General features: G+C 35.7%; 1 long non-coding RNA gene across 1 annotated transcript; it reads right to left on the bottom strand.

The window, feature by feature from the left end:
- Window positions 1-286: 286 nt before the first annotated feature.
- LOC121418404 lies at window positions 287-26,353 on the bottom strand. Its single transcript, XR_005970459.1, has 2 exons — window positions 25,969-26,353; window positions 287-371 (listed from the first exon to the last, which is right to left on the bottom strand). It is a non-coding gene; the product is annotated as an uncharacterized LOC121418404 (long non-coding RNA).
- Window positions 26,354-27,059: the final 706 nt, after the last annotated feature.

The following is a 27,059-nucleotide window of genomic DNA, read 5'->3' as shown; positions in this document are numbered from 1 at the left end:
GCCCAACGACACGCTGGGCTAAAAGTTCCCATAATTTGCTTTCACATTGCCAAAATACCTGCGACCTTGGAAAAATCCCCGCGAAAGTTCTCGTAATTTCTCCAAGTACCTACTATTTAGCGGGTATTTTCTTTCGGGGAAATTACACGTAGTTTGCTTTCACATTACCAAAATACCTGGTATTTTCTGATCGGGGTAAATTTCCCGATCAGAGAATACCTGGAACTGACGAACTTCAAGGCGGTCTGAAACCACCTTATGAGTCCATGCTTAAATTAAAAATTTCAAAGTTGAAAATATACTCACATGACACTTGTCATGGTCGGGAGCTCCTCCCATGTCCCCCATGATATATGAATCCTCCAGCTTGACTGTAAAAGACAGAAAGACAAAAAAAAAAAGAATATTATAATAAAGAATCTGATGAAATAATTTTTTTTTTCAATTCAATACACAAAACACACACAGGCTAACAGGTACATCAGAAGGGTTGCTGAGTAGAAAACCCTATTTGGGAGGTACCTTGTACATATGCCATTGTATATGATTGTACAATTAATGTTTGATTTTATATCAAATTATTGGGGGTTACTTGTTTTAATTTTTTTTTCATTACTTTCAAATCCAATTTATAAGGGGAATTTGCTAGTGACATTTTATTTCATCATCAAATCATCGTTATAAAAATGTTTATTTTGGATCTTTCCTAGTGATTATTTCTAATATCATGAGTAACTAGTTTGTCTGCACAGGATATGATTTACTTGTCAATGTTAAAAAAGATTGATCAGAATAACATGAGGGTGTGCGGCTGTGCGACCAGCAAAAATGGTAAAGAATAAACTAATTCAGGAGTTAGAATCTACTTTTTTTTATAATTGACCACTTTCTTGGTACCAGTAAAACATATTCCCCAACAGATTTGTTACAATACAATCTTCTTTAGGAAACTTTTATATGTATATATTGCAGTGTGCAAAACTATAATGAAACACTAGCTGAAAATAATAAGTGGACATATTCATTCATGTGAAAACGGTCGGCAAAAGAATTTCCATCATTTCTCAATTTTCTGCATCGTATTTCAAGACTTGTTACATTCTATAGTTTATTTCCTAACTGGGGCCGACTTGCTGCATGTTATACCCCACAGGGAGTCCAAACATGTATTCAGGAATATTCATGATATAAAAACCATCGTTGCTTGCATGTAATGGTGTTAATACTTCTTTCTGCTACTCGGCAGGTATTACACAATTAAAGTAGCAGTATAGAGCAGCTGACCTGGTCTAATGCAATGCTTTGTGGGAAATGAATAGTGAATGCACGTTAATTCTAACAAATTGGAATTTATTAAATAATTTCTTACTTTGATATAATACTACTCTGACTTAATTTCAGATGAGTATTAGATCTACGTATCTATTAATACTTTGCCAAATGGTACAAAATATGGATAAAATTATAAACTTTCAAGAAATTCTAAATTTTAGCAAAAATCATGCCATCAACACAATGTTCATATTTGAGGTTAACATTTTATATTTTCTGGAAATTTAGTCTTTTTATATCAATGTTGCTTATCATGAGCTTTTGTAAAATGAATACTTCAATATTTCATGTCAAATCATGTCTGCATTAAATATGATATACACGTATCATGCATGCATGATGACAAGTAAGGCAAAATAGATTTAAATTCATAGAGGTAGGCTACATGTATTACAAAACAATGCAGCTCTTCAATATAATGTATACTTCTTGCCATATCAATCAGGCTCTCTTATAAAAAAAAATCTGATATCTGACTGTTCTATTTCCATACAACTATAAATAAAGCAGGTATATGGTAAATGTCACAAGAACGCTTGGGAATTCTAAAAACTACATTTCTTTGAATATATTTACTTTGGGCTTGGTTTTTCATACCTTCTTTCATACCTCTTTTGTTTGTATATTTCCACTGAACAACAAGAAGGAAGTGGTTGTGGTTTATGAAAAAATGAAAAGAAAAAAATCACACGCTGTACACACTACCATCGCCAAAATGACACAAGACAATCTCAAAGTATTACTTTAATATTTCATATTCATATGACACATTTTGTCACTGTTTTGTCATTGCTGACATGCAGTGCTTTGCCGATATTGAACATATATTTGCCCTCTAAAAGTCAATCAACCATATCTAACCATTTTTGTCCTTGTATCAGATCGAGGAATTTATTAAAAAAATAAAAATAAGAAGGAAAAGGTTCTACCCAGCAATACAATCATTTTCTGCAATATGCACATTCTTTTCCAAACTTGCTTTTTATTTTATGGTACTTCTATTTTCCAAATGAGCAATCACAGTTCACTTAAAAATCAACCTAGTAAGAATTTGTGTTCTATTGAACTTATCATAAAATAAAAGTTTTCATGATTTTCCAGTATAACTGCAACAAAACTTAATGTTGTGAGCATTTCCAGCAGCATTTTCAAAAATAGTATCCAGGATATTGAAAGTCTGAAACTAGATACACATTTTTCTGAAGCGCCGCGCCCGTGATTCTACAAAATCCACTCAGTTACACATCAGGGCTCCGTAACACAAAGGTTTGCGATGAATCGCAAATATGAAAGAACCGCACTGATTGGTCCCCGGTCAGTATTTTAAACCAAATGCGCATGTAATATTGATATTGATTGGTCAGTTCATTTAGCGATTGACGCTAATCTTTGTGTTACGGAGCCCAGAACGCAACTATGCATGAAAGCAAAAACAGGCTGTCTGACAGGGGGGCCACTTCCATTGACGAGTGGATACCATGCGCGACCATGGGGTCTCGAAAAGCACCCTAAACACGTATTTTCCATATTTTGAAAATGCACCCCTTAACAAGTATTGGTGTGTGATGAAACCCTACCAGTATAGGAAACAAAACTATACTCTTGGCAAGCATTCCCTTAATTGAAACCCTAAATAAGTACAGCAAAATTTAATTGTTATGTCACGGAAGTCGGCCGTCAGTTTTACCTTTACCTACATTGTTGGGTTAAGTACAGCCCCACCTCCCACACCTCTTGCAAATCATACTCTAAACCAGAGCTGCCAACCTGAAAAGGAACATTTCGTAAGTGGGAGACTGGATGGGCGCAGACGGGAGCGATTTTCATTTTGGGAGTCGCTCGGTACTTGGCAGTTATGGGCAGTTGCGAGAGCTATTCCACATCACACGGGGGCGGAATCGCTCGTCGCTCCTGTCTATTTTCAACGCCGAAGACAAGTCACACCCATGTAAATGACTCTGAAGGTATGTCATTGGTAATAACGTATTTGGCTTTTTGTTGGTTAAGAGTTGGTTTTGGCAGTGTGACTGTAACATAAGACTCAATAATCTCTGCCAAAATCAACAGACTATCACACTCCTACTACCTATGAAAACAATTAGTATTCAAGTTCACGTAGACCCCTGCAAGGCAGAATGGCACATAATACATGAGCCAAGGCAAGCGTGATCATGAGGGATTTGCTCTCAGAAGTGTGGCGTGGTGGTGTTTTTACTCGTGATTTAAAAATACATTCTATCAATGATGATGATGATGGCGATGATGATAATGGTGGTTATGACAAAAACAAAGACAATGATGATGGTGATGACAATGATGGTGTTGATGACAACGGCAACAAAGACAATGAAGTTGAGGGTGTTGATGATGTCGATGGTGAGGACGACGATGATGATGATGATGATGAGGACAACAACGATTATAATGATGATAAATGATGATGGTGGTGGTGGTGGTGAAGATGATGGACAGCACTTGTATAGTGCCATTTGGACTTATTTAAAAGCACAAGCTTCCACAATATGTCATTCATTATTCACAGAGATGGTGGAAGAGACGAGTCTTAAGTTATCATTTGAATGTCTCAAGATTGTTCTGTCTTGTTGATATAAGAATATGAGATTATATTTAAAATGTGGGACATTAGATCTCATCTGTACAAATATTATTTAATTAGGAAGAAAATACAGGAATTCAATGAACTGTAGGCCTAAATGTCCAATTCTAATTTTAATTCATCTAAAAAAAATAAATAAAAGTTGTGTTTACACATGTTTGTCTCCTTGCCCAATCTCTCTCTTTGAATGGAAATTAAGACAAATTCTGTGAAATGTTCCATTCTTTTCCAATTTTTCAAGACTTCAAATGTAGGCCATGAAGGTTGAATTACAATCTTCCAATTTCAAAGGGTCATGACATCATCCATTTCACATTCATTCTTAAGCAAACACTACCACATTATGCATAGTCTCAAGGCACAGACCCTGATTGAAACTTTGATCAACAAGTGTGTCTCCATGCGAAGACTAGCACATATAAAAACTTGCTGTTTGAATTCCTGAGCGAGAGGGCCTTCAGTACACAAGGCATGAGTAGGCTGCACATTCAGGCCCTTCACTCAAGTGAAGGGTTTGCACAACGGACTATATTATGCATGCCATATCCATCATTCTCTGAAAACTTAAAACTGTAATACAACCCTACGTGTCAGAATCCATGTCAGAACTTGTGGATGTTCTAAGAATGGAATAGATTGAAAGGGGAAAAAAATGGTCCCATTGTAAATCAGCTATTTGATCATTCAACCAAGCAAATTCCTGGCCAAGATGGGGAAACCGTACACCATTGAATTATTCCTTTTAACAGCTAAAAGGTTTTCTTTTTCCATCCCGCCTGTTGAGGGGGAGGATCCTTGCTTCGTTGGCAGGGTGCTCCCACTGGCCTCTGAGTAGTTCAAGTTACCCACCTGCAATGGGGATCCAGTCAGGGGTGCAAGGGATGCCGCCCCCTCTAAATTTTAAGAGCTGCCTATCAGATATATGTATTGATATAGCTAAATCTAAGAAAATTTCAAAATACTAGATCCGCCACTGCACATGTCAAAGGGGGCCAGACATAAATCATCAACAGGGTCATGTGACATAAGGGCCAGAATTAAATGTGGTTTTTGAAACAATCGGTTGAACCCATGGTTTCTGTAGATTTCCTGTATAAATCACGCTTATTTACCGCATATAAATAAAATGTCCAATGCTGATGCACACTTTTGTCACAGTGCGCCAAATTGACGCCTGTTGCCTTGGTTAAAGGACAAGTCCACCCCAACAAAAACTTGATTTGAATAAAAAGAGAAAAATTCAACAAGCATATCACTAAAAATTTCATCAAATTCGGATGTAAAATAAGAAAGTTATGGCATTTCAAAGTTTTGCTTCATTTCACAAAACAGTTATATGCACATCTCGGTCGGTATGCAAATGAGGAACTGATGACATCACTCACTCACTATTTATTTTGTATTTTATTATATGAAATATGAAATATTTTTATTTTCTCATCATTGTCATGTGAAATGAAGTTTCATTCCTCCCTGAACACATGGAATTCCATTATTTTAACATTTTGTGCTTCAGGCAAGGAGGTCCTTATCGTCAAGTTCGTAAAAATTGAAATATTGTATAATTCAAACAATAAAAAACAAAAGAAATAGTGAGTGACATCATCGACTCTCTCATTTGGATGTAACTGGCTCGTTCATATAACTATTTTGTTAAAAGCAAGCGAAACTTTGAAATGTCATAACTTTCTTATTTTACATCCGATTTTGATGAAATTTTCAGCATTGTGCTTGTCTGATTTTTCTCTATTGATTCAAATCAACATTTTTCTGAGGTGGACTTGACCTTTAAATACGCTATTTTATTCATGAGTCCACTGTTTGAAGAGTGTCCTTTAATTCAAAATATTGGACTTATAAATAAAATAACGTGGATAACCACGAAAAACAGGAGTCAATTTGGGCACCGTCAACAGTGCGCATCAGCATTGGACAATTTTTTTTAATATACGCAGTAAATAAGCATAATTCATACAGGAAATCTGCATAAACCATGGGTTCAACCGATGGTTTTAATAACGACCTTCGTGACTTTGGGTCATTGTGTTGCAATGAAAAGAAGCATGGAAGAACACTTCTGATTGGTTTCTTGTCAATGTTTTGAAGAAAGCATGCATGTAACAATGATCTTGATTGGTCATCACCTTTTGACAATTTATCACAAAAATTTGTGTTGATAAACCCTGATCAAAATGCAGAAGAGACAGTCACTAGCACGTACATGTATGCAGACAGTGAACGTAGTATATACATTCATGATATTCAAATACTCTTTAGATTTGCAAACAGCATGTCTGTACATAAACCTTTCAAGTAGTCCCATCATTGTTCTTTTACTTCAGTCCCCTACTCTGCCTCATCTGAACATAATAGCCGATTTGGTACAAGGGTACATTTAAAAAGGAAAATAAACTCCTTAAAAAAAGTTTGGAAATCTGACTTGGATCGATAATCCCTCCTCGGTTTTAGTGAATATCTATGTGTGATTGGTAACAATGAATAGATCATTTAATTCTCTTTAAAATGATACCCTACATGATATGATTATGGTTCACATGGAGGTGCAGTGCCTTGAAATGTGGGGCAATGTCAAAATTCAAAATTTGCAAAATGACACAATATTGAAAGTCACTGTTTTTTTTTGTGGTGATGAGTTTTCAGCAGTTTCTTTTGTTTTCATGCACCTTAACATCAACATTAACATGGAATCAAACACACCTCTGCACAAGCAAACACATAAAAATACAAACAAACATGCATGGGTATTTCAAACCACGATTTGAATGGATTTTCATCCCTGTTGACACAGACAAAAAATTATTGACCCTTCATGACTATTTCTGCTTGTTTTGCAGCTTTTCAATTCAGACCTCATCCATCACTTTTGAATCCTGCTCTTTTCGTGATGGCATGATCATAACAAGCATGGTATTATTTCAAAGAGAATTAAATGATCTTTTGAATGATATCAAATATGCCTTGTGGAAAATTGGGAGTTGGGAGAAATTAATGGCTAAAGTCAGATTTCCAAACTTGTTTAGGGGGTTATATTTGCTAAATTGCTATAGAATTCTTCTACACCCTGTATTTCCTACATGTAGTTTGTATTTTGTCTTAAAAGCGAATGAGCAACCATATCCAGTATAACAAGGGAGAGAGAGCGCGATCCTGACATAAATCTTCTCCAAATCGTCGATAGCATCTTCTCTTTCAGTCATAAACTCTAGATTCTATCAATTGATAAAAGGTCAGGATGCCCAAAATGATCAGCCTGTTTGCGGCCAAAAGGTCATTAGCTCATATCACTTTACACAGAGGTACGCCCTTTTGATCTCATGAGATGCTCTGATGGCAAGGAGCATATGTACAGGTAAACAATTGGGAGATTCATCTTAACCCTGTGAATGCCAGGTGAGGTTTTCATAAAACACCTTTTCAGTGATTTTTCACAAACAGTTGTTCTGATCCAATCAGAAGCCCCAATTTCTGTAGCTTATAACAATAATAAGTGAAAATCACCATTTCTTTCATGAAATGCTCCCCAGAGTTCTAAATGTATCTCAATATGTCAATGAAAATTTATCATTTAAGTTTTACAAATGCCACAGTAATACCTCGTTCTCCCGATGTCGTGTGATACGTTACGAACACCATGAGTGGCCTTTCGTAAATGATCACTATTGTTGAACTTTTAAAAAAAATTCTGTGTGTTGAACTTTTCAAAAAATTTCTGTGATCAATGCAATTACTTTACTGATCTGATATGATCTTATATGTTCTGATATTATCCTTATGTACTCCACAATGTGAATAATAACGGTGGGAACTTAGATCTGCCAAAAATCTGGAGTGACTCCGGAGGTAACCGCACATCGTTCTAGGTGAGTCGTAAGATCTAAACAGTCCCGGCACAAAGGACAAAGCACGAATCTAAGGTGATCATGAGGGAAAATATACCCTAGACAGTCTAGCAAAATCGCGAGATCACACAGCGTGATCCACTGTTGGACTGTAGATCTACATAGTCTTGGCCGAAACTCGGTATTGAAAACGGAAGTTAATAATCTGAGCACACGGTCTTGATCATTGTGCTTTCTCCCTTGATTACCATTTTGCCATGACACTACAATTTGGAAGTCCAAAGGGATACGATATATAGTGGGTGATTGTATCACTGACCGGCCTTGTATTACGAAACACGCGCAGCATACGCATCAGAAAATAATTTCACTCTCTCAAAATTTTGCAACATCCTTCCAAAGATAACGTGAATAGAAAGATGATGAAAAAAGGTCAAAAACACATTTTCAAAGTCTTAATATTCTAAAAATAATAAAATATGGTCAAAATAGCTCATCAGTGATTTTGTTGTTTTCTCAGCTTTTCCCATAGAAAACACATGTTCGGTAATACGATACCTTTTTCAAGTGACCAAAATATTTCACATGCAAAGAGGGGTCCAGTTGGAAGCTAATATCGTAAAAAGGAAAAACAATTTCGGCAAAATTTTTACATATCTGTATTTCGTAGGTCATTGTGTATTTATGGTGAAAATTTGGTGAATTTTATGAGAATAATGTGTTTGATATGATTGAATTCATGAAAGGTGTGCGGTAATACGATCCACTACCATACCTCACAACTACTGTTTTGAGAAGGAATTTCATGCCGTGTTCGCTCCAGACAATTGTCTAGTGTGACATGAGAGAGAGATATATACATCTAAACAGGGTAATGATAAAATGGAGCATGTGTAGGAATGTAGCGAGATGCCCTTCGCATAGAATTTAACGAGTTATTTACGGGTTAACCACTTTAAGACAATCAAGTTGCTACTGCCTGTCTCTGTATCGCCTGACATGACAAGATCAAGTGACTGATTAATTTTGAACCTGATATGGTGACCTTAAAGCATCTTATATGTTGAGAAAAATCAGAAGCAAGTCAAGCTTTACCGTGTCATGCCTGGTGAGACCGATTAAAAAAAGGTTTTATTTTCAAGTAAAATTCCTTCAATCCAGACTTTTTACCTCAGGTCCAAATCTTTACCTGAATTATTGCAAAGCCGCAACAAGCAATTTATCAGATTTCTTTTAATTAGGCTGGAGAATACAAGAACCATAACACTAAATACAACAGCTCCCTTTCTGTATTTAAGGGAACATCAATTGGCAAAATAACAGGATAGATTCCTTATTTTGGTCAAAGATATTCACATAGGGAATGGAATTCAAACATTTTACGCTAACTTTGTGAAGAAGACAGAGAAAAACAGCACAACTTGAACTTTGTTTCTGACTTGCAGAGATGTCAAAGACCCCTGTTACATCTGAAAGTTTCCTACCCGAGACCCGACCGAGTCCACTTGCAACCTTGACTGGATTATTGATGGATTAGCTTCGCGAACGGACCGAGTCCGAAATGTGGTCTGTTTACATCACAGTGTTCATTCCCTCCCCTACACTGTTAAAAAATTTATCCTTAAACTAAAAGAAGTTCCTGCAGCAGAGTCTCGAGAACACCTGTAATCTTACCAGATTGCGTAATCTTACAGGAAATTGGTATTTGGTGTGTGTAATCTTAAAAATTTCATTAAATAAAACACTCTTTTCCCCTTTTTCTAACAGACCTGTTCTGTTAAATTGCAGAAAAATTCCTGTTTCATGAATTTAAAGAATGATTCTGGTATTGCTTTCTGCAAAATCTTCTTTTATTTTTCTGTAAAATCAGGGTTTTTTTAACAGTGTATCGCCCTATCTGTACTGTTTCGAGCGGCATCCGATTGCTGACACCTTTAAAAGGCGCTCTCGATCTAGGCTCCAAATAATTCGCGCGTGCTAATTGAAGTTACCCGAGATTCCTTAAAGAATGCTGATGATCCCAGCAGTCGTTGAAGATATGATCGACTTGAAAAGGATACGGTTAAAATGCTTCTTTTCACTCAAATCAAAGACTTTATCATTCACATGTCGCATGCCGCAAAAACATTCGAAGAACGACGGGGCTGGGGAGGGGATAGTGCGCGCTATGACGTAATTTGACAGCTGGCGAACGGACCGAGATAGGTTCGAAAGCTTATGTGCGTTTACATCTACGAATCGGTGGACCGGGGCCGGCCCGATACCTACCCGAGACTACCTCTGGATGTGGTCTCGGGTAGGTTCGCTAAAAGGTGGCCCGAGGTAGGTTTGGGATGTTTACATCTGATTTCTTTCCGACCCGAGGTAGGCCCCGGGCCGGCCCGAGGTAGGGAATCTCTCAGATGTAACAGGGGTCTATGTTACAACTGTAATTAAGAGCAATTTCAAATGCAGAATATAACTGAAGACTACAACTAATTGTGTTTTGTTTTTGTTTCATATCGCTGTCTGTACAAGCTTACAAGTTGTTTATGTACATGTACAAAATAACACCACGAAAAACAAGCTCACATCACAGGATGTTTTGTTTGAAACCTAAAAGCAGTATGAATAATTACTGGCCTCCATTTGTTACCCCGAGCAACATCCTCTAATGGAAATATTGATTTCTGCCTCATATATAAATGACAACTGTCAAAATAAATGGAGGAACGTAATAGATCGGTGAAGCTTGACAATAAATTAACCAGCATTCATATGGACAATTAATTCAATTATTGAGTTTAGATATACATGTACCCGTATGTCTATTAATCCAGGCAAATTGGTGTGGTCAATAGTGTAAAAATGTTAGTCTTCTTGCTCATCAATCTTTTATTACCGGTAACTTATAGATTCACCTAGTAACAAATCTTGTAATAGTTGTTCCCCACTGACAGACGGAAACAATATCATTTATCACTGACAATAACATAAAAGCTCTACTATTCTAGATTATGGGGGTGATGGAAGATTAGAAAATTGGTCTCCTACAGATGTTAGTTATCTTGATCACATTACAAGATAGATAAATTAGTCTTATAAAATGTAAGTGGTTTTACATGTACATACCCAGAAGATATGGTTGTCAATACAGCTATCATGTTGCAATCTGCCATGGGCAAAATGAACCCCCTAAACTTCAATTAATCTAAATATGGCAGATTGGAAATGTATGCGATCTATATCGCCCCACTGTACATGTATGTTAAACAGTATGTTTACTGACTGACATGGTGACAGGTATTGTGGCATAAGCAATGCTGGAGAGATAAAAGCCCATAAGTGTACCCTTTCAAGAAAAGGCCTGCATATGTTCCTCCATTGAAAAAAAAAAAAAATGTCACACCAACAATGAGCAATGGTAAAGCAATACATAAATGTTTACAAAATATTATAAATTATAATCTAAGACCAAATTTGAAAAGCTAAGAAATAAAAACGAAAATAAATAGATTTGGTAGAATTCCCTTTGCAGATATACAGTTTTCACTGTATGCTTGTGAAGTTTTGGGTATTGGTTAATATCCGTTGCAACCTCCTTCGTGTAATAGAAATTATCAGTAACTCAATTCATACTGAATTATAATGCTGAATACATTCAGTTCATTGAGTTACATAGGCTACTATTGTTCGTCTCCGTAATATACATGTAGTTCATCAAGAAAAGAGTAAGACAGATATATTTTCCTAAAATATTTGTGAAAGAACAAGATTGCTTTTTTTAAGATTATGAGGCAGCATGACGACCATTTCAAATTCATTTAGAACAACCCGAATCGCAATCCCAAAGATTATAACACTACGCTTAACTAAGATTTGACAACTCCTTAAACAAGATTGGAAGACGTACCATCAAAAATACCGCCCTCACTCTTTGGTCGCCCACACAGCACTTTTATGCGAAACCTGAACAAGGAGAGCTACACTATACAAATGAGCCATCGAGGGCAGACACTCCAAACGACATTGCATATAAATTCCATGCCACCCGGGACTGCAATAACAGGCGGATGAAATTCAAGAATATGGGACAATGATAATCTTTCTTTGATGAATTGGAAAGAGATGAAGAAGGATCACATGAACTTTGCAGGAGCAGAAAGGGAAATTCTGATACGCCACCCAACAAACATCAAAAGCAAATGAGACACTACTGAAGATTCATAAATTGAAAATCGGAACACAAGTATAATTGCGTTGGGGGGGTATTCCTGTAGTAGTCAGACTCTATAAGGAATTCAGAAATTTGAAACAATATTTCTTCCTGGTCGGCTGATGATTCATAATTTGAGTATCGGGGAAGAATTCAAATGCAGGATAATATGTCAAGGGAAATATCATTTAGGGTTGTCTGACTCTGAAAAGGAATTCAGGGGAGTCTTTCACAAAGCGAAGAAAAAGTGATTTTCACCACAACTATGAAACATGACTAGAAGAGTTTCTTCATAGTCTACTGAAAAATTCATAATTTGAGTATCAGGACACAAGTGCTGTAGTACATGTACAATTATGTGGAGGGGATATTTTTGTAGTTGTCCAAACTCGGTTTGGAATTCAGAAATTTGAAACAAGAGCCTCTTCATGGTCTAATTCTGGCCCGCCTCCAGAAATATGAACATGTGAAATAACAAACAGCGGTAGGTGTTTCTGAATCTATTGCACAATCAAAACACTTTGAGAACAACAGATTAGATTAGACAGAAACCACATTCCTGCATTGTTTGGCAGACATAAGTAACAGCCGTGTCGAGGTATTTTCTACAGTAATAATGATATGACACAGAATAATAAAATCCTGACATTGTTTTAAAAATACCAAACAAATAAGTACATGAACTTGCATGGGACCATTTTCTTAATTAATGCTATTTTGCAATGGTCCTCTTCATTATCAATACCAACATTTGAAAAGCCTAGTTTTGCTTTCTGGATGAAAAAAAGGCACATCTGATCAGATGCTTCCAAGTCACTTCTTTGAAATATTTTTTCTTCTGTTATTCTACATAGAAATCGCTTGCACATCAATCTGTTAGCCATAAATCATATAGGAATGTCTTGCTCTGATGTCTTCTAATATATAGATTAAGTGCCAACTATGTCTTTGCCATCTAAAAAAATACTGTCCAAAATCCCCTGGGCATAGAGTGACAAAGTTCCCTAAATTATCTACCTGACACATTACTACAGCAAATACAGGGGAGCATTTCATGAAACAAATAGTTTCCCTGACTATTGTTAATAGCTACCAAAATACTTGTATCTGATTGACTAAGAGCAAAGTTGTCAGTGAAAATTAATAATGGTTTAATGAAATGCTCTCCAGATCTTTTATCATTGATTGCACTACAGTTGATCAATGAATCAAGGCATCACTGAATATCGGTAGTATTTCATACTTAAAATCATTAATATTTGAGTGAGTCACCTAGGAAACCATCGGGCAGGTTGGATGGCACTGCAGTGCATCATGGCCGACTGCGAAAACAATTTCCTTCTAATAAGAGTTCCTAACCACCTTAGAACAGCAAACCATTCCTTCCTACACTCCTCCCATAAATTCATCTGCCATCTTATGAACTCCACAGGCTCGATGATGAGATAATGAGCCTAGCATGTTCGGAGGTGGCGCGATGGATTGGGCAGATGGATTACAGTCTTAGGATCCATGTTCTCATAAGCCTACGCCAGCCTGTTTGATAGATGTGCGCTTAGTAAGGGAATAAGTCCAAGGTTGAGAAAGGTGTCTTCGTTAGCAATGTCAGCCAAGGCTTGATAGATGAATAGGACCAATTACGTTCCTTGTCCAATTACATTCACTACCCAAACCTGCCTGGTCCAAAAACGATGTATAAAATGTCAGTGCTTGCTATCATCAACAAGTTGTAGTTTATCTTTACTTGGTGACATTTCTGTGATAAATTCCTGTTTCCTCAAATCCAACAAACTTCTTTTTTTCATCAATTTTATTTTGTTCAGAAGATGAGCCTCCCCCCCCCCCCCACTTGTCTTAAAAAATTCTGCATCCGCCACAGGTATACGTAACAAAATCTGTAATGATAAGCCTGACAAAATTCAGGATTAGCAGATAGTCGTGTAACCCAACTCTGATGAGGACACAACTTTGTATAGTGCTGTTGCCCCTTTGCAGCATGGGAAATGTTGAACTCTTTAACTACGTTGATCTCTCAGAGAAGCCCAAGCTAGGGCTTAGGATGGGCTTAGCAGCTGCGTTGATAGTAAGGATCATCAGTGATCCACCACCTGTGTCTAGATGTTCAGCACTTCACAGGGGAGGTTTGAGTCATCGGTAGATATGAACGCACCCTAATGATTTTAAACCTTATACTGCCATGAAGAAGTAGAACTGCATGCCAGGTTCATCAGTGAAGTTTGTATCTACACTTACATGTGTAATATAGGTGTGAGTCATTGGTAGATATGAACGCATCCCATTGGTTTTAACCCATATGCTGCCATGGTAAAGTAAAACTGCAAGCCAGATTCTACCACCTGTTTCTAGAGGTTCAATGCTCCTCACAGGAAGTGTGAGTCATTAGTAGATGTGAATGCATCCTATTGGCTATAACCCATATGGTACCATGAAGAAGCACTAATGCAAGCCAGGTCCATCAGTGATCTACCACTTGGATCTAGACTTTCCAACGCTCCTCACAGGAAGTGTGAATCATTGGTAGATGTGAACGCATCCTATTAGTTTTAACCTATATGCTACAATGAGAAAGTAGTATGGCAAGCCACATCCATCAGTGATCTACCACCTGTTTTTATATGTCTACCACTTCACAGAAGTGTGAGTCATTGGTGAAAGTAAATGCATCCTTAACCTATATCGTGCCATGGGTTGTAACTTACTGCAATTTATGCAGGTTCATCGGTGATAAAGCCCCATGAATGGATTCCCCATCATTTCTTAGAAGAATGAAAGTCAGCGTTATCAGCAGAAGATGTCGACACATCCATCACCTAATTTTCTTTTTTTTTCTACACAACCATTGAAGAAGAAGAGGGTTTGGGTTATCAGCAAACTATGTGGACATAGCCTATTAGTTATGAATGTACACACCTACATTTTTTTTTACTTAACATTGCCATTTAATCATTGTTAAAGTTCCATCCTCTGTATAATATACAGTACTGGTATGTATGGAAATAATAAGATATTAAATCTAGAAGAGAGTAGTTGAATTCATCAGCGGTAGATGAGAACATGGCTCGTTTCACTTATAGGCTTTCACTTTGACACATTTTTATTGTAAACATGATATATACTAAAAGCTCCATCACTTTAATCTACACTGAGGAACAGCAGTTTTTCAAAGAAAAGAGTTTTTGTCATCAGCAGTATATGAGAACATAGCATTCTACGTAGCCCTCTACTTAATGAATAAGACTATGCTTTCCTACTCAAGTCTACTGTATATATTATATGAGAGATCCGTGGAAATGATAAAAAAATTATCAGGAGAAAGGGCTGCATCAACAGCAGAAACATGTAAATTTTCTTGGAATTGACACTACTTTTGTCTCAGAACATCATCATCACCATGCTTACAACATGCAATGCACCTCACGAAATGTGTTGGCATTTTCAGGCTTGATTACAATTTAACATCAACTCGTCTACTATGGTTCACATTAGGTTAGTGGTCACACAACCCCCCATTGGTGGATATTACAGAGGTGTCCATGATGTGTAATCCCCTCCAACTAGGTGACAGGGAATGGTTTCCAATTTCATACTGCAGCAACGTTTGCAACATCAAAGGCTGACACTATTGACTATTGTTCCAAATACATAATGGCAACAGGGGAACACTTTCACGGGGCTTAGGGTGAATTCCCATTTTTAAATGCCGGAAATCCCTGGAAAACTAATAAGAGCCCATAAGTGTTCAGTGTCAACTGGAATAGAGTCTGTGTATCAAATTTAGGCTGGTGAGCTAAAAAAAAAGGATCACCCTAAAAGAATTATTTTCCCCCTGAACAGCAATAAATGGTTGTTCAAATAATCAAGTTGTGGTACCATCACTTCCATGAAGCTGCACATAAATTTCTATTAATCAATTATGTGAACCTTGATACATTGACTTGAGTATAACTATTCAATTATATCTTTGAAAAGAAATCTATAGGTAAACCATGATGAAACATCAACATAGAGTTTCACATTAATCATTACGTGGTAGTGTATAAATTTCTGTTATATTTGACAGGGTACAAGATGGATGAAAGTAATATGTCATAGTACTGTGCGTCTATCTTATGGGTCAGTCAGTACTGTACAAATGAAATTTAAACACCCATTCACTACAAATGTCTGAAATTTCCCCGGAGAATAATCAACTTTCTTTTCATTAATTTTCAATCTGTTTTCAATTTTTGAGGGTCTGACTCATCCAATTCATATATGAGCAATACATGGCAAGTCATCAGGGCCCCGTCTTACAAAGAGCTACGATTGATCGAATCAATCATAACTCTATGGAAATCCAACAGTGTCATAATTTTTTCCAACAGGAAATTTGCAAAATGTCCTTTTCAAACATAGGAGAACACACCAAATTGTCAAGAAATCAATGAATTTATGGATATACATACATTCATAATTAGAATTTTTTTTGAACAAAGGTGCATTTTATATGTTGACTTTGTCGGCTTTCCATAGTTGCAATTGATAGGATCAATCACAACTCTTTGTAAGACAGGCCCAAGAACAGACTATAGGTATGTCCATGTAAAGGCATCATACACAGCCAGGTTTCCAACACATGACTTTACATATTTTTAAGACAAAGCCACTTTTCTACAGAGCACATTTTTTATATTCCAGCAAAGCTATATACAAAAACATTCATATTTACCGGTATGTTTAATAAAATATCATTAAGATAATGTAATAAGTCAAATCCTGTAGGATATGAATTTGCATATTTTGGAAATATATTTTTCGAAAAATATATATATAGATTTCCATTAATTGTTCATCTTTAGAATATTTTCAATGGGAAGGAAAAGAAGTTCAGTAAAACAGATTACATTAAATGTTATTTCATTTAATGTTCTCTTTTTTAATGGAGGCTATAACTAATCATTGTCATAATTCTCATTTCCATAAAATATTTTTCTGTGCTAGATTACTGACTACTGAAAAAATAACAGAATAGAGGCTTTACTTTGTCCTCAATATCCTCCCTCAACATGTGGGCAGGTCTAGCACAGAAGTCATAATAATATGATTTTGCTGAATCAATTTGAATTGAGACATTAAAACCCACACAAATGCCATTCAACAATACATTACCATTTCTGAAAAACATGTACTTTAAAAGAGCACACGCAAAACTGAAGGCGACAAATTATAATCAATCATAACATCATATATGTACATATTCTTCTTGTGAATTTGCTTATAGATGCACATAAAAGTATTCAGTAAACTGTTCGTATGTATGATATTGAATGTTGTTTATCATGCCTTTAACATAAATAAATTCAATCAAATCTCAACATAATGTACATTGTACATTCAGCATGTTTGATTTTTTAAATGAAATTGCTAATAACTGTATAACAAAGTGAATGTCTAGTGATAACAGCTAAAACTGCATTTATCTTTATATTGATATGTTTACAAAAATAAATATTTTACCTACCAATTTAAGCTGAACGGATGAGGCTAATACATGTACATGTACCATACTTCAGGTATGTGTGAAAGATTAGAAATTTGTTATATTAACAAGACAATTACTTTTTTAAATTAACAATATTCATAATCTTTTTACAAGTGTTATGCAAGTGCTTGCTGTAATGAACAATTAATGTGTACAGTAATCCACAATTGTAATTCATCATCAGACACAAATAACCCTACTTACAGATGTATGAACTCGCCTATTTCTGTAATCAGATTTGAGGAATTATTTACAAAATTGCCATGCTACTGCTACTTTAATCCAAATCACTCTCTATTCACAAAAAGCTAAAAGCGGTGCATAGAATCGGTCTACGCATTCAATCAATGAAACCTTGTACATCGTCTCTTTGAGCAAGCATTGGCCTGCTCCTCCATCACAAGAACTCAGTATGCACTGTAGCGCTCCGTATGGAGTCTGGCTGTCGCATGAAAATTCCGGCTATGTATCTGCCACTTTAGCTGCCATTCGTTTGCTAATCTGCATTCATAGATTCTGAGATTGGAACCCGAGAAGCATACCCAATAATCAGCGCGGTAATGAAGGATTCGGAGGGATCGTGGCAGTTTCTACATGGGAAATGTGTTGCTCCTTATGAATACATCTGGGGAGTGTTTCAAGAAACATCTTGTCAGTGATTTTTCACTCAGAGATTTGCCATCAGCCAATCAGATGTTAGGATTTCAGTAGCTTATAAAAAGAGCGAATGAAAATCAATGATAAATATATATATTTGTGAAATATGCTCTCCTTGGGAGTGTTTCATGAAGCAATCTTGTCAGTGATTTTTCACTGACAGATTTGCCATCAGCCAATCAGATGCTAGGATTTCAGTAGCTTATAAGAAAAGCCAATAAAAATCAATGATAATTTTTATCTTTGTGAAATACTCTCCTTCGGAGTGTTTCATGGAGCATCTTGTCAGTGAATTTGGTCCGAGACAATCGTATGTAAGGACTTGCAGCAGGTTATAACACTAGTTAGGGAAAATATTTGATTATTGTTGCATGAAATGCTCCTCTAATGGTTATTGATCTATAAAACTGGGGAGTTTTTCATGAAGCTTCTTGTCAGTGATTTTCATTGATTAATTTGCTCTGAGCCAATCATATGCAAGAATTTTCAGTAGCTAACTTTTAGTCAATTAAATCACCGACAAATAAATGTATCTTCATGATATGCTCTCTAGGTGGGTTTTCAAGAAGCATCTTGTTTATGACAGATTTGCTCTGAGCCAATCAAAAGCAAGAATTTTCTTAGCTTTTCCAAATAGTCAGTAGAAATCACTGATGATTTGTTCCATGAAATGCTCCTCTTAAATGGTCACTGATAAACTGGGTAGTGTTTCATAAAGCATCCTGCCAAGTACCAGTTATTTTCCACTGACAAATTTGATCTGAGCCAATCAGATTCAAGAATTTCCAGTAAGTTATAAAAACATTTAGTAAAAAATAAAATCATTAATAATTTGTTGTATGAAATGCTCCTCGATGGTCATTGATAAACTGGGGAGTGTTTCATAAAGCATTTTATTGGTAATATATTCACTGACTAATTTTCCCTACAAGGATTTCAGTAGCTATTCAAAATAGTCAGATGAAATCATTGATTATCTGTTCCATGAAAGGCTCCTCTAATGGTCATTGATGAAGAAGACGTGTCTCAGAAGGTTGTGTTAGACAAGTGGGCTTGATTCAGGGCTACGGCCATGGTCTGTGTTGGATTATGCATCAAGCTATCTGTTTAATTAAGAGGGTGACCTTGATAGCATGAAAACAAGAGGACAACGAGATATGATGGACATGTCAGATAAATCGACTGACAAGGTGGTGTAATGCGATTTTATGAAGGGATTATTTACAATCCAATGCTCTTTTATACTATGGATAATAAAATGACAGACTTGTAGAGCTTGTATCAACATAAGAGTATAAAGTGTGCAAAATTAGCCTTCTTAAACTTTAGGCCTTGAACATGAAATAGAGCACACACTGTTAAAAAACCCGTGATTTTACAGAAAATAAACAGAAGATTTTGTAGAAAGCAATAACAGAATCATTCTGTAAATTCATAAAACAAGAATTTTTCTGCAATTTAACAGAACAGGTCTGTTTAAAAAGGGGAAAAGGGTGTTTTATTCAAGGAAATTTGTAAGATTCCATACATCAAATACCAATTTCCTGTAAGATTACGCAATTCGGTAAGATTACAGACCTGTGTTCTCGAGACTCTGCTGCAGGAACTTCTTTTATTTTTTCTAACAGTGCAAAAACATAACTGATTGTTCCAATGGTTTTATCAATTCATTGAACTACATTCATTAATTCTGATTCCCAAACACATGTTCATGTGAATGCATAGTCTCCTTTGTGAAGGGCAAGCCTACCAAAAAAAAAAATTGAACACGCCCCAGTGAAAGCTGTCTACTTTCTCATAGCACGATGCTAGGAAAAAGAAAACCCCTTCAGTGTCAGATGAAAAAGACCATTTCCATTGTATTTGTGCCTGTAATTCCAGTCATACCATGGAAGTATCACCTCAAGCCCAAGTGATATCTCCTTTTCATACCCGACACACTAGACCCCAACCTGGCCAAATCTATTTGTTCTTGTTTTTTAATATATTAATAACAGCTTTACCTGATAAATCTTTTGCATTTATATTCTTCCAGGTAATATTAATAATGGCAATTATATAATGGAATATGTTGCTTCAATTTTCAATGTGTTGTTTCTTAACCTAAGTAAATACTTTGATCTGCCATTCATTTGGTACGAAACGGTGGACCAGGTGGGTGTTTCATAAAGCTGTTTGTAAGATAAAAGCGACTTTAAGAACGACTGGTGATCCTTTCTTACGTGCTAAACAATCACCAACATAAAATGGTGAACATCATTTACCACAAAAAAGGATCACCAGTCGTTCTTAAGGTCACTCTTAACTTATGAACAGCTTTATGAAACGGCCCTCTGGTCTCTTTACTAACATTTGTTTGTTTGATACATCATCAATGTCTTGATGAATAAGGTCATGATGAAACACCAACATTATTTCGTGAACAAAATCTTACACCTTCAAAACTTCTGGTCATGTGACTTATTAATGATTTCACTACACAGGATGGTTGCAATAGCAAAGCTTTGCTGTTGGGGACATTGGCACCAATTACCAAATGTGTCAATATTTTTGCGTGTTGTTAGATTTGCGGCCGATATGCAATTCGCAAAATCCGTGAAATAAAACCTCCACAAAAATAACAGCTCATACTGTAAGAAGAGCACTGTTGGCTTGCATTTCCATCACCTGTGCGAAAGAGTAACTCGACCTGTCTAGTCTCTGACAGTTTCTACATGTACCATCAAATACCAAATCTGCTACGGCATTTGACCATCACAAGATCACTCAATTAATCTCTTCTACAACTGACTATCAATTATGGTCCATGTTTTAATCATGCTTTCAGCATGCATGAAGTTGTAAAATTTTGAGAATTTTTTTTTCATTAAATATGAACAATGCATTCTCTTGAATAATGAAATAAACTGTGCTAATAATAACAGACTTGCAATTTTCCATAATATGAGTGGTGGGGTACATTAATTATTAATTGATAATTTTTTTCAGCTATCAGAAAAAGAATACATGATCAATTTGTTTTGTCTAAAGATTGTATATACAGAATACAGGGATGTATTCATGGATGCACAGTCTTAAGGCAAAATTCCTGACTTACAAACTGTATTCCATCCAATTACCGTAGACCATGCATAGCAGAATGTTTATGACATATTTACAAGCTTTCTCTGCATCAAAAAAATTGTAATAATTACCTTAATGATAATTTGGTATTGTGAAGGTTTCACACAACATGTACAGTGTAATTATGTACATGTAAACGTTGTGGCTGAATGTCTGTACAGTATATACTACACTATATATATATATACTTTACTTTATATACTATTAAGATACCCTTTACATAATTCCACATACTTTCAGTACAGGTATGTCAAATAATCATTGACAATACATGAAGAAGATTAAAATGTGCCATATACAAGAAAAAAAGGAAGGATTTAGTGTCTATTTCAGCCAATAAGGTCTTGTAAGTGTGGACAATACATGAATACAGGCCTACAAAGAAAAGGGTCAAAGAAGCACTCAGAGTTCAGCTGAGTTCGAAATCTGATTAGCATAAGAAAAGAAACCACACAGCTGGCATTCTGTTCTTATTGTTATCTGTTCTACCATTACCTACAGAGTACATGGTTGGGGTGTGCCACATCATGTACATGTATTTTTTGATGTAAGGGTGCATGAAAGGTTGATATGTTGCACAAAATATACACGTTTATATATTTTTTCACTAAAAATACTTGCTGATTTATTTCTGGTCATTCTTGTGCAAATATTAATTCCTGTACACTGGAAATCAAATTTGTACAATCACACAAACTTCTCAAATAAAATTTAGCAGCATTCAATTTTAAGGCATCATTAAAAATATACATATAGATGAAAACTGGTTTCAAATGAAAGATACAAAAACCTACATTTGCTTAAAACAGCGAATGTGGTAATAAGAGGTAGAGAATCTATCATTTAGTCATTCATTGATAAATAATAATATGTCCATTTATATAGCGCCGTTACTATGTGCATATACTCAACTGCGCTTTGATACTTGGTATATTATTACCCCGGCTGTAGCTAAGCTGCCATATTAATAGGCGCTTAAGCGTTCAAGGAATAAATCCTACCGGGTACACATTCACCTCACCTGGGTCGAGTGCAGCACAATGTAAATTTGGCACTAGCAAGGAGAGATGAGATTTTTTAAGTCTGAAGAAAGTATAAGAAGATAAGTCAAGTAAACAGAGTTTCATATACTGGAAAGAACAATTACCTACCTAAACGTCTATTGTGAAGTGCACATGATAACATGCACATCATGGTATTTGAAGACAGGCTAATTTCAGATATCAACCCTGACATTTAGAAAATGTACATTATGGACTTTTTTATTTCTGGCAAAGCCTAAAAAATATAGAACTCATAATGTTACACATTAATCATTGGACTATTGATGATTAACCTCAAACTGATCACTGGTTTAATGGTCCTGTTCAAAATGCGGTCCATCATGCATTTAGAATAACAAGCAAAGAAGGAGCCATTCAATCCAAAGTCCATTTACTTTGATTAAATACCCAAGTCTAAGCACCCATCATGAAGTGTGGGTTGACAAAATGATGATTATCTTCTTCATAAGAAAACCCCACAATATTGTACCCTCCATTACTTTACCAAATGGACTACCGGTACATGTTTTGCATACTTGTCACAAAGTCATGTGTGTGCATAAAAATGTCTTGAAGCATCTTGCAATACACTAAACATTAAAAGACCCTTTTTCTCTTATTTACTGTTCTCATCCTTCAGTTTGTCTAGGCAATTACATCAATATTGTACACTGTAGTTGTGAAATGTGTACATGTAGGCAGTTACAGTTTGATATTGATCTTTTAAAAATAAAGGTCTTTTTTTCCATCAAAAACATGACAAAAAAATGAGAATTCCGACAGATTGTCACAGATTTATTGTCACAAATTTCGAAGTATACAATGATTTACTTCATATACGAAGATAACATCGAAAAAAATACATGTAGATAAAAAGTATTTTTTCAGTTGACTCGCTTTGCCAATGTTACAACAATAAAAATACAGAAATCAATATTAACATTAAAAAAGATCAATTGATCTGCCTCCTGTTAAATATTGACATATTGATAATGTTGACTAAATATTTTATGATCCAAAATCAAAGCAGCCTGTAAATTGTGCAAACATAATAACTTATAGCACATCATGAAAATACATTGGTGTTTATAACCAGTTCTGGGAGGCCCAAATACTAGTATATGTTTTAAAGTTATGGTCTAATATTGGAATAAAAAAGCAATGACAGATAATACATGTATATCATCATCATCATCATCACTACATGTATATCATTATCACTATTATCATCATCATCATTACTACTACTAGTACTACTATACTATTGATTGAGTCTGTTCTATAAGAAAGTTTTGATTGGAATTTTAAATTGAACAGAATGCACAATTGATGTTGCCAAGTAGCTCATTATTTAGTGTTAAAAGTATGGGATGCAATTGTGTTTTCTGAGATTAAAATGAAATTTGTTGATTGTGGAAGAGAATTTGACCACCATTTTTTTGTTTTCTCTTCCTTGTATTTAGTGCCTCAGTGGGGTTTCTTTCTACCTCCAAGTGTTTTGAGGTGGAATAAACTTTTGAGAATTTTCCTTAACAAAAAAGAAAAAAAAGTATAACAGTTAATCAGAAATAAGTACAATTCTTTCAAAGTTGATCTGATCTAAATTAGAAGTGATATCACTTAATATGGTCTATCATTAAACTATCTATTATCAATCCTATGAGAATTATCTATATGATTTTAGCCTCTTTAACAAAGGTTAGTGGAACTTTTAGAATCATCATAGTTAAAAGTCCATGGCCAATGTTTACATGAGAAGTAGTGTATTGTTTCTGGATTTGGGCTTGACCTTTGTACACATTATGATAATTGCTGATGGATCCATGTTAAATTTGTTTTGCCATATCAACTGTTGCCAGTTTCAGTTGTACCAGAAAAAAATAGACAAAAAAAAAAGGCCTTCGGGGTTGTCAAGGGGGGGGGGGGCAGGGATACGTCCCTTGCATGGGTTGTGACTCGTCAGGGTGGAAGACTGCCCCCCCCCCTACCGGAGGTAAGCTACTGTAGTGGTGTGAGCAAATTCAGCAAACTATCATGAGAATTTGTTAAAAACTAAAGTAATTTGAACTACATGTACAAGATTTTTGCCTAATTTTTTTACATATTATATATATTTTTACTTGGCAACATGATTTCCTACACATGCAAAAATATACCCTCAAGATGTTTACCCCAATGTGTGGTCCAAATTTCAAACAAATTGGTCAAAAATTTAGGAAGTAGTTCCATGCGCAAGATTTGCACCTAATTTTTTGGCATTTTATGCCATTACCACATGTGGCAATGCAAATTTCAATACATGTATACAATTCATAAACATCTTTGAATAATGGATAAGAAGTGTGCATACAATTATTTCTATCCTACCACACATACAATTTTTCTGGATTTATACTTGCTGTGACATATGCTATTATTATAATAAAATTTCTGAAAAGGGATAAATTCAGGTAAAAAGGTTTGCTGTTGTGTTCTCTTGAAAGTTCACACATGTAGGGCCTATTACATAGGCCTACATGTACATACAGAAAAACAACCTTGCCTTTTAGAACACGTTTCTATTTTCTACATGCATCCACATTATTAATAGTGAAAAGACCAAAGTCATATTTATCAAGAATCAATATCCTATCTTAAATGCTATATCCTGATACATGTGTGACAAACATACTGTACATGTACATCCTCCTCCCGTTTTTCATCTTCTACTTCCTCCTATTTGTCTTCTTCTTCATCCTCCTTTCCTTCTCTCCCTCCCTCCCACCTTCCAATCCCCTCCCCCAACCTTCCAATCCCCTCTCTGTTTTCCTCACCAGCCTCCTTAATGCCCCCTCACTCTCTCTATCCTTATCCATACTCTTATATCCCATCCCATATTTTGCCCCCGTTTTCTTGATCATATATTTGAATAAATGACAACTGCAATTTGGCCAAACATACACTTGGTCCAATTTCCAATGTAGACAATTTCTGTGATTTTCACTGTTCATTTTACCATGGGCATGACAAGTTCACACACCTTAAAAAATATGAGACTCAGGGCAGTAGGTTTTTATCTATTCATACAGTTTTTGCTTTTTATTTTGTGACAAACACAAGAGTTCTGTCTGAAATGATGTTCTGTCCTACAAAACTTGGACTAAATCTTAGTAAAAAATGCCAGCATTTTCTACCTTAAACATTTTAGTGATTTTCCCTTAGATCAAGTTAAGGCTTCACCTTGATTTTTTCAACTTCCAGAAGAAAAATACACAAATGTTGTTGTTCTTGATAAGGTGCAGAATGCAGATGTGGATTTATTTGATTTCTATTTTGGCATATAGGAGATGGAGATTAATATTCAAATCCTGATATAAAAAGATGGTTACGTCTACATATAGCCACATCACTTAATAATTAGTAGGATACTTCTAGCCGTGACAGTTCATTTGTGTACAGGTACCTCAAACATAACGTATATGCATGATAAACGGGAATTACCCCCAACTCTTGCGATTTGCACCCTTCACACACAAAACCACCCAGCCACAGCTCCGGCTGACGTACACCCCATCATCACCGCCACCATCACCCGCTGCAGACTCCACAAACTAAAGTACCTGTATTCCTGTGTAAAATCCGCGATGAAGATTTCGTTCTTGCCCCGAATTCCAATCGGCAGGGTTGGTTTGTTCGTCAATCTGTCCTCTAATTTCTAGAACAGGCCAGACTTTATAATTTCCTCCTTTAAATCCTGTAACAATATTCGTAGCAAAGTGGTAGTGCTCAGTTCCGCAGGTGGTTTTTCTTAAACACTGACGTTTATACAAAATGACCTGTGCCAAGCAAGCAAGCGCAGGAACGTCGCCAACTCCACTGCAATTTCATACATCCACAATTTTACGGCCTATGCATTGCGCCAAAGTTCGACTTCAGCGAGTTTTGTTCGGCGCCGTATTGTTCAACATCATAATTTTGGTTCATTCACAGCGAGCGCTTTCCAAAGTTTATTCAATGAGTCATTCTCTCGGCTAAATTGTGTCAATATGCTCATTGCAGGTGTTGGATAAATTACTTTGGATAGACAGTAGGCATTTAGTACTGTTTTGAAATTTTGCAGAAATTTAAGTTTTGGGGTTGTTGTTTTTTTTAGATCTCTCTCAAGAACGAAAACTATCTGGGGATGATAGTAAAATATCAGAAATTGTTCCAGACAAAATTCTCAGAAAAGACGGTTATTCCGCTTTACTCTCCTGCCCCATCTCAGAAAAAAGTTGATTTGAATTAATAGAGAAAATTCGAACTAGCATAACGCTAAAAATTTCATCAAAATCCGATGTAAATAAGAAAGTTATGACATTAAAGACATTTTTTAGTTATGCATATTTTATGCAAGATTCTCTTATTTTTCACAAAACAGTGCCATATGCGCAGCGCAACTCAGTGACATGCAAATGAGACAGACGATTATTTCCCTCTCTCTCTCTCTCACTATTTCTTTTATTTTTATTGTTTGAATTATACAATATTTCTTCTTTTTAAAAGAAGAAATATTGTATAATTCAAACAATAAAAATGTTTTTTTTACAGATTTGAAGGACCAACTTGACTGAATCATATAGTCATGATAATATTAAACAATGCTAATTTCACATGTTCAGGGTGGAATTATAATCATCGTTTCACTTGGCAATGAGCAGATATAATATTT

This window comes from Lytechinus variegatus, chromosome 7 (genome assembly GCF_018143015.1).
Source record: "Lytechinus variegatus isolate NC3 chromosome 7, Lvar_3.0, whole genome shotgun sequence".
Classification (NCBI taxonomy): domain Eukaryota; kingdom Metazoa; phylum Echinodermata; class Echinoidea; order Temnopleuroida; family Toxopneustidae; genus Lytechinus; species Lytechinus variegatus.
Note: the sequence above shows the minus strand (reverse complement) of the source record. Positions and strands in the feature narration are given on the sequence as shown.